Raw genomic sequence first — 16,698 nt, 5'->3', positions numbered from 1 at the left:
GCTTAGTATTGTGTGAATAAGTATTACAACTCAAAAGTAGAAAATCATAAAGCAATAGAATATCAATGACATAATTTTGTTTTAGTTATGTACATTTTGTTAAATGGTTGGCAGTACTGGGTAAAGCCTATTAACAGAGAAACTGATAGGGAGAAAAGCACCCATGGTATGAAAAACAATAGGAAATGCAATATAATAGTGTAAAGTGCCATATAAAGCATAAAAATCAAATAGCAAGGTATATAGAGTAACACAGCTATTTACCCACATGTATGTATAACACTTGTTTATACTGTAATGACATTTGTCTAATGCATTTTGCAAGATGAACCATGAGGACATGCTTATTGTGTTGCATATAATTCTACAGAAGATGAGGAACAGTTATGGCTAGAAAAAGCCATCCATACATAGTAGGAAAGGAGGAACAGGACCACCACTTATGGGATGTAAAACATTGTTGAACAGTAACCAGACAATTCATTTCTGAATCATAAATTTTAAGTTGTGAAGTATTCTGTCTAAAATCTTACTGAGGGAGGAATTTTATTCTAGTATGCAATTATCAAGTAACAATAGATATAGACATTGTCTCTGATTCTATCATTTCAATTTCATGTATGCAGTAGCTTTTGATTACATTATTTAAGTTCCTATTTGGTTTGTGCCTAGTAATTAGTCTGGATAGGTCATGGCAGTGGTTTTGATGAGGTATTTTGATGACTGTCTGCTATTCCTATAACATTCCATTTCAGAAAGTTATTCAACTGCTCCTCTTTAATATAATAGAGTAGTGTGCAAAATAGAGCAGAGAGGCTATGGGGTTGACATTCTGATTAAAGGTGCCACACAGTTTGCTTAATTAATGTTTAATAAGATTAAAAATAGCTAGGGTACTAAACATGAGTTCTGTTATGAGCAGAAGAGCCTGTACTACTACCTGATTGGTTTCGGGTATCAGAACAGATTTTATTTTTTACATTTCATCCAGTTTGGTTACAAGTATACTCATCTTTTCTTGTAAAGAAAGAAAGTTAATAGTTATTGATAGTACATAGCTATTTCAGTTATCTACTTACTTGATTGTCATTGCTGTTCCTTTAAGAGAGTTTATTCTGGCTCTAATTGTAACCTTACAAACTTGCTTACCGAAGTATCTGACTATTTTTCTTTCCAAAATAAACATTCACAAACACTTACCCAATGCAAGACTTCATCAGATAAACTTAATTACAAGAAACCACATTACATAATAATGCATAATCACATGACCACAAGATTAAATATTTAAAGGCATAAAAACAAAAACATAATTTTTTTATATTAAAAATAAATACATATCATACCCACTCATGTAAAACCAAAAAATGAATTACATAAAATTAAACAAATATGCTCCTATACACTGTAACTTAATTTTTAACACACGTCCAATAAATGCCATTTCATTTAATCCAGGGTACCCCACAGCACCTATTGGATGCGTGTTAAAAATTAAGGCACAGTGTATATAATATGGAGCATATTTGTTTAATTTTAGGTCATTATTTTTTTGGTTTAACATGAGTGGGTATGATATTTATGTATTTTTAATATGAAAAAAATCGTGTTTTTGGTTTTATGCCTTTAAATATTCGATCTTGTGGTCATGTGATTACGCATTATTATTTAATGTGGTTTCTTCTAATTAAGTTTATCTGATGAAGCCGTGCATTTGGGCTTTATTTTTATTTCATTAATTATCAATCTGCTACTTGTAATACAGTGTCTTAGTGTCTTCTGATCCTTTCTGTAGTTTGTGTCATTTTATCAGGGGTATCAGCACAATTAATCAGTGTTGAGTCATTTGTGCACTGGACTAGTTGTGCTCTGTCCATGTCCAGATGTACTAAGAAAAGGAAGTGCTCTTGAATGAACCCTTGAGAAATTCCTGTACTGGACTTATTGGTTTGCAGGTATATTCTAACATGATGTCTCTTGTTTTCTAATAATTTCAGCCTATGAACCATTCCATTACTATATACTACAGTCTGTTTCACTTATTCATTGACAAATCTTTATTTAAAGATCAAAGGCTGTAGATAAAACAAGACAGTTGGCTTCTGAATAATCCTACATTTGAGTTTATGGAGGTGTAGTGCACAAGCTTAGTAATAGATGGTTTGTAACAGCTTATTATGTTCTGAATGGTGCCTGGGCTACCATTCATGTAACACTTTGTCTAGTATACTGGCTATTGGACTTTATATACTTGAGGTGGGTGATTATCTTGTCTTTGTTCCAGATTTCTGGCACTGGCCTTATTTATGCCCCCGTAATGTAGTTAAAAGTATTTCAATAAAAAAACTAATGTCTTTCAGCTTTTCCCAGTTAGGGATCGCAACAGCGGATCTCCGGTCCACTAATGATTGGCAGTGGATTTTTACGGTGCCAAGGTGCCAGCCTGAAGCCTAACCTTCAATGAAGGCACACCCATTCATGCATGCACCTACCTGCATGTCTTTAAATGTCACTCGACCATGGGGAGGACATGCAGACTCCACACAGAAGGTGCTCCAGCCGAGAATCGAACCGGAGAACTTCTTCCTGTGAGGCGACAATGCTAGCCACTGCACCCCCATGGCCTAGTTTAAAGTATTGCAATAAAGAATGCAATTTGTATTGGAAAGGCTGGTGGAAGGTTATCTACATATGACATGACTTAAGTATAAATATTTGTGAGGAGATTCTAAATGGATTGAACATTGATGGATTCAAACTTGAAACTTTTTCTCGTTTGTTAGAAATTTTCCAGTGGAAGTAAATTTGGAAGGTTTTTGGCCAGTTTATCTGCAAATGTAGAGAAGTATCCTTTAAATGTTAATGTTCTAGCAGCATGCGAGTTAAAGCTTATTGAGTTGTATCCTGCTTAGCAAGTAGGCTATATGCAATCTTTCAAAAAGTGGATATTATTTGTGTTGTTTTGCTGTAGAATGGCACAATAATTATTCCTTGTTTCTCAAATTGACATCTTACATTTGTTTGTCAGAGCTGAGTATATATTTTTGTTTTTTTCATCATTGGTTGTTTTGTGGATTCTTCAGTCATTACTAACTGACATAGCCTTGCAAATGGTTTTACTGTTCCATGATGGCCTATTGTTATTAACTCATTAATGCCTACCAGGAGTCAATTAATTAGATGCTATATTTGATTCTATATTCCTGAATGACAAGCTGAAAATCCCAGAGCTGAATGCAAAAACAAAAATCAAGTGTGAGAAAATCGTTTTAATTGAAAAGAAAAACAGCTTTCTGCATTTTTGCTTAGATAAAGTCATTTTCTCACATTTAGTTTGCTTAGTTGTAGTAGTGTGCAACACAAATTCAGTACCATGAAAGTTTCACTGGAACAAAAGTGTTGTGTGTGGTGTACCTTTCACTCACTACTGGTTTGAATGTAAGATGGCAGCATCACAAATAGTGTTGAATGCATTATGAACACCACAGAGAAATCAGTACCGTCTTCCTTAATGAGTTAATTGTAAGCAGCTTCGCTGGTGGAGATTTATATAATGTGTTGATAAGGACATGATTGAAAATCTCTAAAGCTGAGTTGATTTTGGGAAGGTAGTTTATGTAGGACCAGTCTGCTGACTTGAGGGTATCACCTACCTTATCTATTGGAAAGTTTTTAATGCTTCTCAGACTGGCTGGTCTTGTGGTTGAGTTGATTTTGGGAAGGTAGTTTATGTAGGACCAGTCTGCTTGAGGGTATCACCTACCTTATCTATTGGAAAGTTTTTAATGCTTCTCAGACTGGCTGGTCTTGTGGTAGTTTGGGGATTAAGGTGTTTCCATATGATATACAGTAGCAGATGACCACACACATAGGTTCATAGGTTCATACTAGGCTATCTGCCCTAGGGCATTTATAAGCCTAGCCAGAGTGTGTTTGGCTTTCGCCACCCATTTTAAATTAATTTTGCTATGCCCTTTTTCGAGGTTAGTATACTGTGCCTCTGTCTAACAGTGACACAGAAGTGATACCCGGGGTAAACCTACTATCTCCCATCCACTCATCAAGATTCCTCTTGAAGTGAGTCAATGAGGGACTCTGACAAGAGTGCCAGACATTTCAGATTAAAATGCAATCCAGCAGGTTCTGATCCCTGTTTTTAGCTAACGTTTGAAAGTTCTGAAATTATTTGTATAAAGCCCTAACTGTGGGTAGGGGCTAGCAGGGCAGTAAATTCTAAATGTACATTTAAGGTCCAGGAACCTACTAAGTAGACCTGAGTGAGGCAGTTTGTGGATTGGATTGAGCTGGTGCTGAACAGACGACCATCAGAGAGATGATAAAGGTGTAAGAACTGTGCAGAGGTACAGGAAGTATAGGTGCATGTGCATAATGTTAACAGCTGTGCCTACAGGCCTTGGTATACTATTTGCTTTTGGGTATCATCGATATAATATGTACAGTATCCTTACTATTTATAAAACGTGGACATCATCGATATAATATGTACAGTATCCTTACTATTTATAAAACGTGGACATCATCGATATAATATGTACAGTATCCTTACTATTTATAAAACGTGGACATCATCGATATAATATGTACAGTATCCTTACTATTTATAAAACGTGGACATCATCGATATAATATGTACAGTATCCTTACTATTTATAAAATGTGGACATCATCGATATAATATGTACAGTATCCTTACTATTTATAAAACGTGGACATCATCGATATAATATGTACAGTATCCTTACTATTTATAAAACGTGGACATTGTATGTTAATAAGATGGCAATATAGATGCAACCCACTACACAAACATTACACAAACATACATGTACTTCAACTGTTAGTCACAATTAGGGGAACAAGGCATATAGAGTCCAGTCAGAATCTTATATTACCCTATAGTATTATGTTCACCTAAAATAGCAAATTAGATCCCCACATGTTATACACCTGGATGAACAAAGCATGCTTATGAAAACTGAGATAAGGAGGCCTACAGCTGCTGCTCTTCCAAAAAACATTTGTGCTACTAGTTATTACACTTAATATGACATAATTAAGTGAATAAAATGTGCTGTTGTTCATTTGAGTTTATAGGGTTTTTATAGGGTTCTTGTTAAAATATAATTTAAGAGTTTTATATTACTGGCCACTTCATATGGTTAAAAGAGAACAAAATAAAATTTTACACATTGCAAAGACAGTCCTATAACAACCATTTTTCCCAAAATGTTTATGCTAAACTATCAGAAAAATAAGTAACCTGTTCTTCCTCTAGTTAATGGTTTCATGTTTTAATTTACCATGAAACAACTAAAGTAAACAACAAAAATGTATACAAAAGGGAAAAGCAAGACCATAATGTATTGTACGGAACACAAGCTTATGTGGTTAAAAACCAATAAGGTAATTTCTATGTATTATACCCACTCAGTAATACTCACTAAACAACTGAAAATATATGTTCCTGTACTAAAATGCTGTTCTTACTTATTGTTGTTCATAAAAAAAGTAAACATCTGTTACAACAAAATAAAATAAATAAAGCTGTTTGCTTTTTATACATTATAATTTGGATGCTTTCAACTTAAGAATACATGTGATATTAACTGCTTCATTTAAACCAGGAAAAAAACTTGGCCTCCATCCTAAGTTAAGAAAGTTTCTTGATGTCTGTGTTTCAAAATCCCTTCATTATGGCCTCTGTTATCATAGATTGTTACTAGGCTAACATCCCCGGGGGGCTTTCTAAGCCTAGCCAGGTTTTTCCAAAAGAATAATGACGCCCTGCATCCAAAGAGGACATTGAGGGCCAGGCATTTATAAACTACTTCTGTCCATAAGGGACATGGATGCCAGGCCCTCTGTAAATTTTCTATTCCCTATCCACTGGTCTAGGTTGTCCTTAAACTAGGTAATAGACAAACTCAGCTTCACATGAATGGGAAGCCTGTTCCATAGAAGCATCTGGGACACATATATGTCTCTCCAGCATGTTCTGTTTAAGTCACAGACAAAATTCAGGTACATAGACCTTGTACTTCTGGTACAGTTTAACCTATGTATATGCAGGGGATTCATAAGGGTGGGTTTTGTGGATGCCTTGTAAACCAAGCATAGACCACCCCACAGTAATCTATAGCAAACTGAACAGAGGAAAGGACTTTAAGGCACTCTGTATAAGGCAGGTTTGTTATGCCTTGTATTTTTTTGTAAGGAACCTCTGAGGTTGCACTAGTTGCTGCATATCCCTGGTCAGGTACATACCAAAGGGAGCATTGTGCACTATGATTGGTCTGATAAGGGTGGAGTACAGTGGAATAATGACCTCTTTGGACTTAATGTCCTTACTTATAAGTGATCATAAAAGGATTTCTTTACCACTGATCATGATTTGATCAGTCATCATAATAAATAACACAAATAAATATCTTCTGAAATTCTCACATGACAAAGAATATCTAAGCAGGTTTTTTTGTCCTAATTGCATAATATGATCTTTTATTCTTTCCAACATATAAGTTAAAAAGCAGCCAAATTATGATGCATGGAAAGCAAACACATTTTATTTAATTTTATTTATTTTTTTACTTTTTCATTTTTTTTTGCAATAGATTATTAATTTTTTTAAATAACAGCAATAAGTGGAAACAGCATTTTAAATGTGAGATCAGCTGTTTAATTACTACTGTTGAGTGGGTATGATGTAAACAAATTATCTTATTCGTTCTTTATCACATCATCTAAGTACACAGGGCATGATCAATGTACTGTTTAAAACCCAACTGCTCTCAATATACTATATCTTGTGTTTCCCTTTGGTATTTTTAAATTCATATATAATTAATCCATGTATGACTACTGACTTCAGAGGTACAGAAAAAGAGTAGAGGGGGCAGCTGCCCCAAGAGACAGCTCGTAGGGGGCTTTGAACAAGTTACTATTTTATAAGGTGTTATTACTGCAACATGATTGTGGTAATGTCAACTTGTAAACTGTCAAACTGTTCTTTTATTTTAAAGGTAGCAATGAATAATTAGGTTGCTACATAATAAATCATTGCTACCTTTGAAAAGGACATTATGACATTTTGGAGCTACTTCTCACAGGCACTAGCAGTGGCATCAGGGGTACTAAACTTCATTCCTACATCTGTGGGCGATTCTAAAGCAACTTATCCTTTAGTGTTTGAGTGTCATGCAAATAGTTATATTTGCTTTTTTTATTTTTGTAGGTATCTTGTCTCAAAAAATGCTTCAGCAGAAATGGGCAAACCATAGTTATTTAGTATAGAGTCTAGTAAGGTAAATTCACAGGATGAATGACCACTGTCATCAAAAAGAGAGACAACAATCACTTAGTCAAAAAGGACAGATTGGCAGTAACTTAGTATCAATTCTTAAATACCGTCTACATAAGATACTTTGTTTTTGCCTTGTATTCCTTTAAAATTGTCTAAGGTGTGCCCTGCTTAGACATATGTCAAACAAAAAAAAAAAAAAAAATTTAAGCTAGTTTCCTGCCTTTCCTGTTAAGTGGTATAGACTATTTGTAGGCTTCTGAGCCCCCAAGCCCTTCTGTGTTGGAGGGAAGGCTTCTAGCTTAATTTTTTTTCTTATAACTAGCCAGTTTTCTAGTTTCAGCACTCACATCTGTTTCTTTGATCTCAGCACTTATTCAGAAAAAAAAAAAAAAAAATTTTCATCTGCTTTTACTGTACTTGTGTTTCTACCTACTTTTTTTACTTTTGCATTATCTTAAAAGTACTCAATTGTATTTATTACTGCTTGGTGTAACTCATTCTAAGCCTTTTGGTTTAAACACTTGGGCTTCGGACCAGTTGTTCTGCACTGAGAGGGTTTGTGGTCTGCACTGTAGTGGGAGAACAGGTAGCTTACATCCTTTCTAGGTTGGGAACTGCTGATTGAGGGCTCAGTGTCTGTTATTCTAAAAGTGTATTAATTCTGGTTTAAGCACTTGGGCTTTCAGGCCAGTTATTGTACATTAAGAGGGTTCGTGGTCTGCATTCTTGTGGGAGGAGAGGCTGGACTCTGCCCTTCTGAGCTGGGAATTTCTGGTTAAAGGCTTATAGTGCATGCATATCTGAACTGCTTCTTACTAAAGTTGGTGCGCCTTGTTTGCTGTGGCATAGACTGGATTCGGGCCTGCTTGATCTAGCTTTGTTTGTGTAACTTGAGCACTAATCCAGGCATTCTCTAAAGTATTCAATTGTATTTATTACTGCTTGGTAGTAACTTGATTAAAGTGTAGCTATCATTCTAGGTCTTTTGGTTTAAGCACTTGGGCTTCAGACCAGTTGTTATACATTAGGAAGGTTTGTGGCATGCACTGTGGTGGCAGGACAGGTAGCTTTCATCCTTCTAAGTTGGGAACTGCTGATTGAGAGCCCAGTGTTTGTTATTCTTAAAGTGTATTAGTTCTGGTTTAAGCAGTTGGGCTTCAGGCCAGTTATTTTACATTAAGAAGGTTTGTGGTCTGCACTCTTGTGGGAGAAGAGGCTGGACTCTGCCCTTCTGAGCTGGGAATTTCTGGTTAAAGGTTTATAGTGCCTGAATATTGAACTGTATCTTACTGAAATTGGTACACCTTGTTTGCTGTAGCATAGACTAGATCCAGGCCTGCTGAATCTAGCTTTGTTTATATGCTTGTTGTTTGTTTGCTTGTTATTTCCCTGGAACGCTAATTCCACCTAATACGCGGCTTCTCAGCACTTCTGTGGATCACTAGTGATATCTGCATTGCTTACTGTACTTATTTCCTTGTTTCACTTGAAAGAAAGTTATTGTTTGTCGTTTTTGCATTTAAGTTACCTGTAACACATTGCACTTAAGTTACCTGGCACTTGCTCACTAAAGCAATTATATAAGTCAGCACTAAAAATTAAAAGCACTACATCCTCACTCCCCACTGGCCCTGGTTTTCAATTATTAAGGAATTCCCAATATTATTCTAGCATGTCCAAAGGTGAATTGTCAATCTTCTCTCCGGTCCAGCTGGTGAATCTGGGAATCTTGAGGCAATGTTACAACTGCCTCATGTACACAGACAACCCTCTCCTCCTCCCAACAAATTCCAACACATGTGAGAGATGCAACCATATAGCCAAACTGGAGGCTAAACTCTCTCAACTCAGTACTGGCATAACCAGTCAGGAGGAGAAGGAAACCACACTCACTACAATTCCAGTCTCACATAGACCTACCACGACAGCAAATCAAACACATAATCACACAAAAACATACTTGGAGGCACTAAATAAAGATCTGCCGAAGCAACAGAGACCTCCAAAGCAGACACCCAAGCAGCCGCTACCCCAAAACAAAACACGTGCAACACATCTCACAAAGCCAGTGTGCCGAACAGTCACAGCCCTTAAGACTAAACAACACACCTGATGCACTTGTAATAGGTGACTATCGTCAGGCACACTGACGTCCCGCTCACCAGGTGAACAAGGAGAGGGTCACGGTGAGCAGCCTGTCAGGCGCTAGGATCCGCCACATAACACAAGCACTCAGGTCACTCCAAGGCAAGTACAAATATGACTCAGTCATTGTCCATGCTGGTGTGAATGACCTGAGACGTACCTCCCTGGACTACATGAAAAGAGACATAAAGGAGCTCTCTGAGCATGTAGCCCAGGCCGGTATGACCCTGACCTTGAGTAGCATCTTAACCTCACCAAGAATGATGCCACAATATGAAGACAAGATGATCAATTTCAACAATTGGCTTAAGAACTGGTGTCATTCAAAGGGGATCCAATGCCTGTCAGCTTGGGATGATATGCTCGACAAGCCACGATGCTTCGCTAGGGACGGCTTGCACCTGTCACCCCTGGGCTTTCGGATATTGGCAAAGGCTCTTGCTACCCCCATAGTGCCCTTTTTAGGCAAGGCTCAAAAGACAAACCCACCTCCATAGGTATCACAAGGGATAAGAAACTAAGAGTAATGCTACTCAACGCCAGAAGTCTAAACCTCAAGATGCACACACTCGAAACTCTCCTTAGCATGGAGAACATCGATATCTGTGCAGTAACAGAAACCTGGTTCAGGGCTCCCGAGAGCACCCCAGCACTACCAGGTTATACCTCATACCATGCTTTTCGGCCCCAAAACTTGGACCGAACCACAAAAGGAGGGGGAGTATCAATATTCAAAGATACCCACACCTCCAGGTTGGTGGCAAAGCACGAAGCATCAGAGACTATCCATGTGCAACTAACAGTGGGTAAAACTGCCTTCCAGTTTATAGCCTGCTACAGACCACCCTCCCAAACCCAGGAACCCCACTTGGCCTTCCTGAGAACACTGGAAAATATGAAGGTGTCTCCAAACCCCATTATATTGGGCGACTTCAACTACCCAAACATAGACTGGGAGCATTACTCTAGCTCCAACACCCTAGCCCAAAGGTTCCTAGAATTTATAAACTCAAATGCTATGGAACAACTTGTTACTACTCCCACAAGAGGGGAAAACATACTGGACCTGATCATCACCAACATGGGGACTCTATGCTCCAGACCAGAAGTGTATCCCTCACTGGTAAGATCAGACCATAAACTAATCTCACTGGATATTCACATCCCAATCCCACCCCCTGCCCAGAAAACCACAGTGAAAAACTTCTCTAAAGCAAATTTCACACTCCTCAAAACTGAGGTGGAATCCTTCAAAGCCCCCGGGCCTTTGGAAAATACGGCCCAGACCGCAGAATCATTTATAAATGCATTCTATGAACACCTTCAGGAATGCATGGATCATGCGATCCCAAATAAAACCAAGACCCAATCCTCCAAAGGCAGACGTCCTGTCTGGTGGACCCCAGCCATAAACAAACTATACAATAGAAGGAGGAAGCTACTAAATGATAGAGCAAAATCCCAAAAAGGGAAGGCATCACTGATCAGTATTAGCAAAAAACTACGGATACAGATAAAATTGTCTAAGGCCAGCTTCGAGAGAAAAATTGCACAGGACACTAAGGATAATCACAAGGCTTTCTTTAGTTATGTTAGGAACCTGGGTGGTAATTCCCAGATATGCTCAGAATTAGTCCAAAATGACAAAAAATACACCGAACCCACAGACATTGCCAACATCCTAGCTGACAGGTTCAGCGCAAACTTCTCCCCACCAAAAGGGCAAATATCTATCCCAGCAGAGTGCTGCCCCCCTGACATCTCAGATGCTCAGGTAAGAGCCGCCCTCTCCAAAGCAAAAAACACAGCACCAATGGGACCAGACGGTGTCCCGGGCTGCGTCCTACATGAACTCCAAGAAGAGCTAAACCCAAACATAAATCTACTGTTCAATCTCAGCCTTACTACAGGATATGTGCCCAAAGAGTGGTGTACAGCAACAGTGGTTCCTCTCCATAAAGGTGGTGCCTCAACGGATCCTGGAAACTATCACCCCATAAGCCTGACTAGCTTGGTCTGCAAAGCTATGGAAAGGATCATCATGGACCTCATAAATAAAGATATTGGGGACCTACAAACACTGGATCCTACCCAGTTCGGCTTTGTTAAGGGCAGATCCTGCCTCTTAAACCTGGTTGATTTCTTTGAAACAGTCACCAAGGCCATTGACAAGGGGAAGGTGGTCCACACAGCCTACCTGGACCTCGCAAAAGCCTTCGATACAATACCCCACTCGGGCATTATAGATAAGCTCACCAGCTTAAATATAAACCCCTATGTCACTAGATGGATTGCAAATTGGCTCAAGGACAGAACCCACATGGTTAGAATTGCTGGAGCCATGTCAGACTCCAAACCAGTTACAAGTGGTGTCCCACAAGGCTCAGTCCTGAGACCTCTCTTGTTCGGTATATATTTCTCGGAGGTACAGGCCAACACGGAAGGACTGTGGCTGACCAAGTTCGCAGATGACTGCAAACTGGGCGCCGTAATCGACTCTCCAGCCGACACAAGCATCCTCCAAAAGGGCCTCATAGAAACAGACAACTGGTGCCAGAGCCATGGCCTCAAGCTAAATGCCAAAAAGTGTATAGTCATCCCCTTTGGCAAAAACAAAGTGCCCACAAATTACCACATAGGTGGTAATCCATTAAGTACAGAAGAAGTAATTAGGGACCTGGGGACCCAAGTTGATAGCAATCTCTCATTTGACAACCACGTGGCTAAAGTGGTTAGAAAAACATTTTATATAGCCCACCTAATCATGAAGGGGTTCACATCTAGATCAGGGGACGTCATCGTGCCTCTTTACTCATCCCTCATCAGGCCCATAATTGAGTACAATGCCCCTTTTGGGATGTGCCTTACCAGACACCTGCAGCAACTGGAAAGACCCCAAAAGTACCGCACCAAGAGGATCAAAGGGCTCAAACAGATGCCATATGCTGCCCGGTTAAAGAAACTCCAGCTCTACTCAGTGGCATACCACCTGTTCAGAGGCGATCAGTGCCTGACATATAAAGCCATGTCCAACCCGGAATTAATGGACATGCTGCACCTCAGAAAATCCAAATCCTATCGAGCTACGCGCTCGAGAGAATTGAACCTCAGCACTGAAATAAATAGGACATGCTGGAGGGACAGATTCATAACCCAGAGGCTCCCTTCACTCTGGAATAAAATCCCAGTCCAGGTTAGGCAGAGTCCCTCATTGACTCTCTTCAAGAGGAACCTTGATGAGTGGATGGGAGATCGTAGGTTTACCCCAGGTATCACTTCTGTGTCACTGTTAGACAGAGGCACAGTATGCTAACCTCGATAAATGGCATAGCAAAATAAATTTAAAATGGGTGGCGAAAGCCAAACACATTCTGGCTAGGCTTATGAATGCCCTAAGGCAGATAGCCTAGTATGAACCTATAAACAAGAAGAAGCACAGCTGTCTCAGTAAGGTAAAGCTCCTTTGTCATTTGTTTTCCAGGAATACACACAGGAATATTTTGCCTTATCTTTTAACATATTATTTTATGGGTTTCAAAAAAAAAAGGAGAGAGTAAAAACTACTTTCTGTGCATGCCTGAGTGTTAATTACTGTATCCCTAAGTATCAATTGCTTTTACTGGAGAAAAGAGTCTCTTTCTGTCATAGACAACCTTTTGAAGAGTCAAGTCACCAGTTCACTTAGTAATGGTATTTCAGTATTCTTAAAAGTACTGAGAGTCTTAACTATCACTATGAAAAAAAGAAGAAAAAAAGTTCAGATAATTACGTGACCAGTTCCATTGCCCTTCACAGTGACTAGATGCTGTTTGGCTCCCTGGAAAGAACTAAGCTGTCTATTGTGCTTTACAGGTACAGGCCAAGTGCATACATGTTTAAGCACCAATGAGGGCAGAAAAGTACAGTATACCCTCCCACTGTAAGACAGCCTCCAACCAGTAAACTCTGTCACATCACAACTACTTAAACCAATTACCAGGGATAAATGTAATCCCGTCCAACATCTCAAACCACACCAACTTATCTAAAACCTCCTATTCACCACCAATTTTAAAACCCCAAAGCAACAAAATTCAACCACCCCCACAAGTAGCATATACTACAGACCCACTTTGTGCTTAATGAACTTCATCATGATATTATTCTGTTTTTTCTCTCTTACCGTCTGTCTCCAAACTCAAATCCTACCATCATCCCCTGTACTATAACTTTTCTCTAAACAATCCTCCAATAACTGCTAAAATACACTACTCACATATCTCAGCCATCCTTATCTGCACCCCTTACACCTCCACTAGTTTCAGCCCATCATATTCTCACCAATCACCAAAAGCAGACATTTCAAACTGAAATACATCTAACTCACCAATGACCAACTATTTAACTCCTCCACCCCACAAAACTACTGCCACTTCTATGTGGGGATATGCACCCAAATCTTGGTCCAACTACTCACAAATCATGAAAAGAAACAATAAAACAAACCCCACTAATCAACCACAACCCATCAGTCAAATTCACACTAAAACTGGCTAACATCCAGAGCATCACCGTCAAACTAAACAAAGGAATTTTACTCCTTGATAGGTCAAGAAAACTCCAGACATAATTATTGTTACTAAAACCTGGCTAAAACCTAACATCCCCAATGACAACATAATTCCCCAAGGCTATAACATCCTCCAAAATGACAGAAGAAAGAAAAAGGGGGGGGGGTGGAGTAGCCATCATACATAACCTCACCATAAGTCAGTGCACCCCCATATGCCCTCTTTCAGTAATGCAGAGCTACTAGCAGTTCTCCTAAAACTAAATCAGCATAAATCCACATGCATTATAGCAACATACATACCCCCTAAAAACAATCCATCAATTCTTGAAGACCTGCTTTCATGGGCTTCTGTCCATATCTTAAATGGAAACCATCATCCTAGGGGCTTGTCAGCATCAACTGGGCTAACTCCTGCTCATGCTCAAGCTCACCTCCCATAAACCCACCTCATAACACAGACAACTAGAAAGAATAAAAATTCTAATAATGGTGCAATCATTGATTGGATCATAACCACAAACCCTGAAAGAATCTTAACATCTGGGATTTTGCTCAATGTTCTCAGTGACCTTCACCTGACCTTTGCAATCCACCAAGACTATAAAAAAAATCTATTCAGCATAGTCAGGAATTTAAAAACGTATGCAAAACCAATTCCATAAACACATTTAAATACTGCTCTTGGTCTAAACTAAAATCCCTACCATTAGGCAAAGCAGAATCCTGAACAGCCAAGCCCCACCCAGAAACAAGCACACTCAATTTAACCCTGCTCAATGTCTATCACAAGAAACCAAGCAGCTAATAAAAGACCAGGACAAAGCCTGGAAAAGCTGGCATGCCAACACCAATGACACAAATCAACAAAATTATGGGTGACTATGCAACCTAACTAAATCTAAGACAATTCCAGATAAAAAAAAAAAAAAAAACTACCTCAGTCTACATGACTCCCACCACAATCATTAATGTAATTTCTGGACCACCATCAACAATCTACATATGTCTGCTAAACTTAAACCAACCACTCTTGCAGCTGACAAATTCCCCACACTCTTCCTTGCACTAGCCACAGATGTCCTAGCTTACCCTGTATCAATTCTTTTCAATAGATCTATAACAGAAGCACGTCCTAGGACCATGGAATCAGTCCACCATTCTACCCCTTTATAAAGTCAACTGTGCCTTTGAACTATCCAGCTATAGATCAATATCTATCCTATTATGTACGATTTTAGAATGCTGCGTTTACTGTCCGCTCATTTTCTACTACAGAATAACCTAATTTCCCAAACACAACATGGCTTCAAGTCTTACTGCAGCACCAATATAATCCTTCTAACCTTCTTAAATCATATTCACCTTCTCAGAAACAATAACAAATTAGTCTTCTCCATATTCTTAGGCCTATCAAAGGCCTTTAACAAAGTATCCCGCCCTAAGCTACTTCATACCCTAGTGAGACCTGATCTGTCAGACCCTACCATAAACTGGTTTACTGGCAACCTGAGCTACAAAACTCAAAGCGTAAAACAGTAATCTGCCCACTCAGCCTACCAACCAGTCATAATTGGAGTCCCTCCAGGCTCAGTCTTTGGCCCCTTACTAGTCAATCTGTTTATAAACAATCTTCACACAGCCTCCCACCCTGCCATACCTATTCAAGTCCACCATCATTTGTTCAGACAGTTCACTATCACAACTCCATTTCCTATACCAACAATCCTTTACAAATATAGAACAATGTTTTAATAAAGCTTAACTTTTACTAATCCCCCACCAAAAAAAAAAAAAAAAAAAACAAGCTAATGCTATTCACCACAAAAATCCCTAGTCCAAGACAAGGAAATCTTTTTCAGTCACCTCTCTCCAAACTGATATTGTACCAACTACTAAACTATTATGAATTACTATAGAAGACAACCTAAAATTTGATGGCCATATTCTACAAATTACTAAGAAAACCCACCTAAAGCTGGAGACTTTATATAGTGTCAGTTGCTACATTTTTGACAAAGCCCAGAAAGCCATAGCTACCTCATACCTCCTACCCACCTACTTTATGCATCTACCATTTTCAGCCATCACAGTCCACTCAACATCACATGCCAGAGATATACTACAGTAAAATCACCAAATGTGCAGTCTGCCTCACCAGCCGGATTCATCACTGCATTGCAATTCAATGTGTGTCTGGGGTGGACTTTCCTAACCAATTAAAGTTTGCTCAACTAGCCATAATATACTGTACCAGCCTTAAAAATGTCCAGCAACACAAACACTTATGCAGTGATATAGTCCACCATGATCCTTAAGATCAGAAACCTCCCAAGTGGGGTCTGCCACCAAAAGCAGCAACTGCCATGACAATGCCCTGTACTCTAACCATTTAGCCAAACTATAGAATGACCTTTCCCTAAATATTAAGACAGCCATAGTCGCACCATAATTTCAAGCTAAATTTAAAATCTCTCATAGATAACACACTGCACTGCAACTATAACACTTCCCCCTACAAACCGCTACTTTTACATACCAGTCCACTCACCACCAACCCTGAATCCCATACTATTTTCTCCTATCTCCTCCCCCTATTCCATCCTTCCTCTGCCCCACCTTACATAGGCACACACCACTAATGACTCATGTACAAAAACTACTCAATCAACTAATTCCCTGC

The sequence above is a fragment of the Protopterus annectens genome, chromosome 3.part1, assembly GCF_019279795.1.
Source record: "Protopterus annectens isolate FY-2018-M chromosome 3.part1, PAN1.0, whole genome shotgun sequence".
In the NCBI taxonomy this organism is placed as follows: domain Eukaryota; kingdom Metazoa; phylum Chordata; order Ceratodontiformes; family Protopteridae; genus Protopterus; species Protopterus annectens.
The sequence above is the reverse complement of the archived record's forward strand: the minus strand, read 5'-3'. Positions refer to the sequence as shown.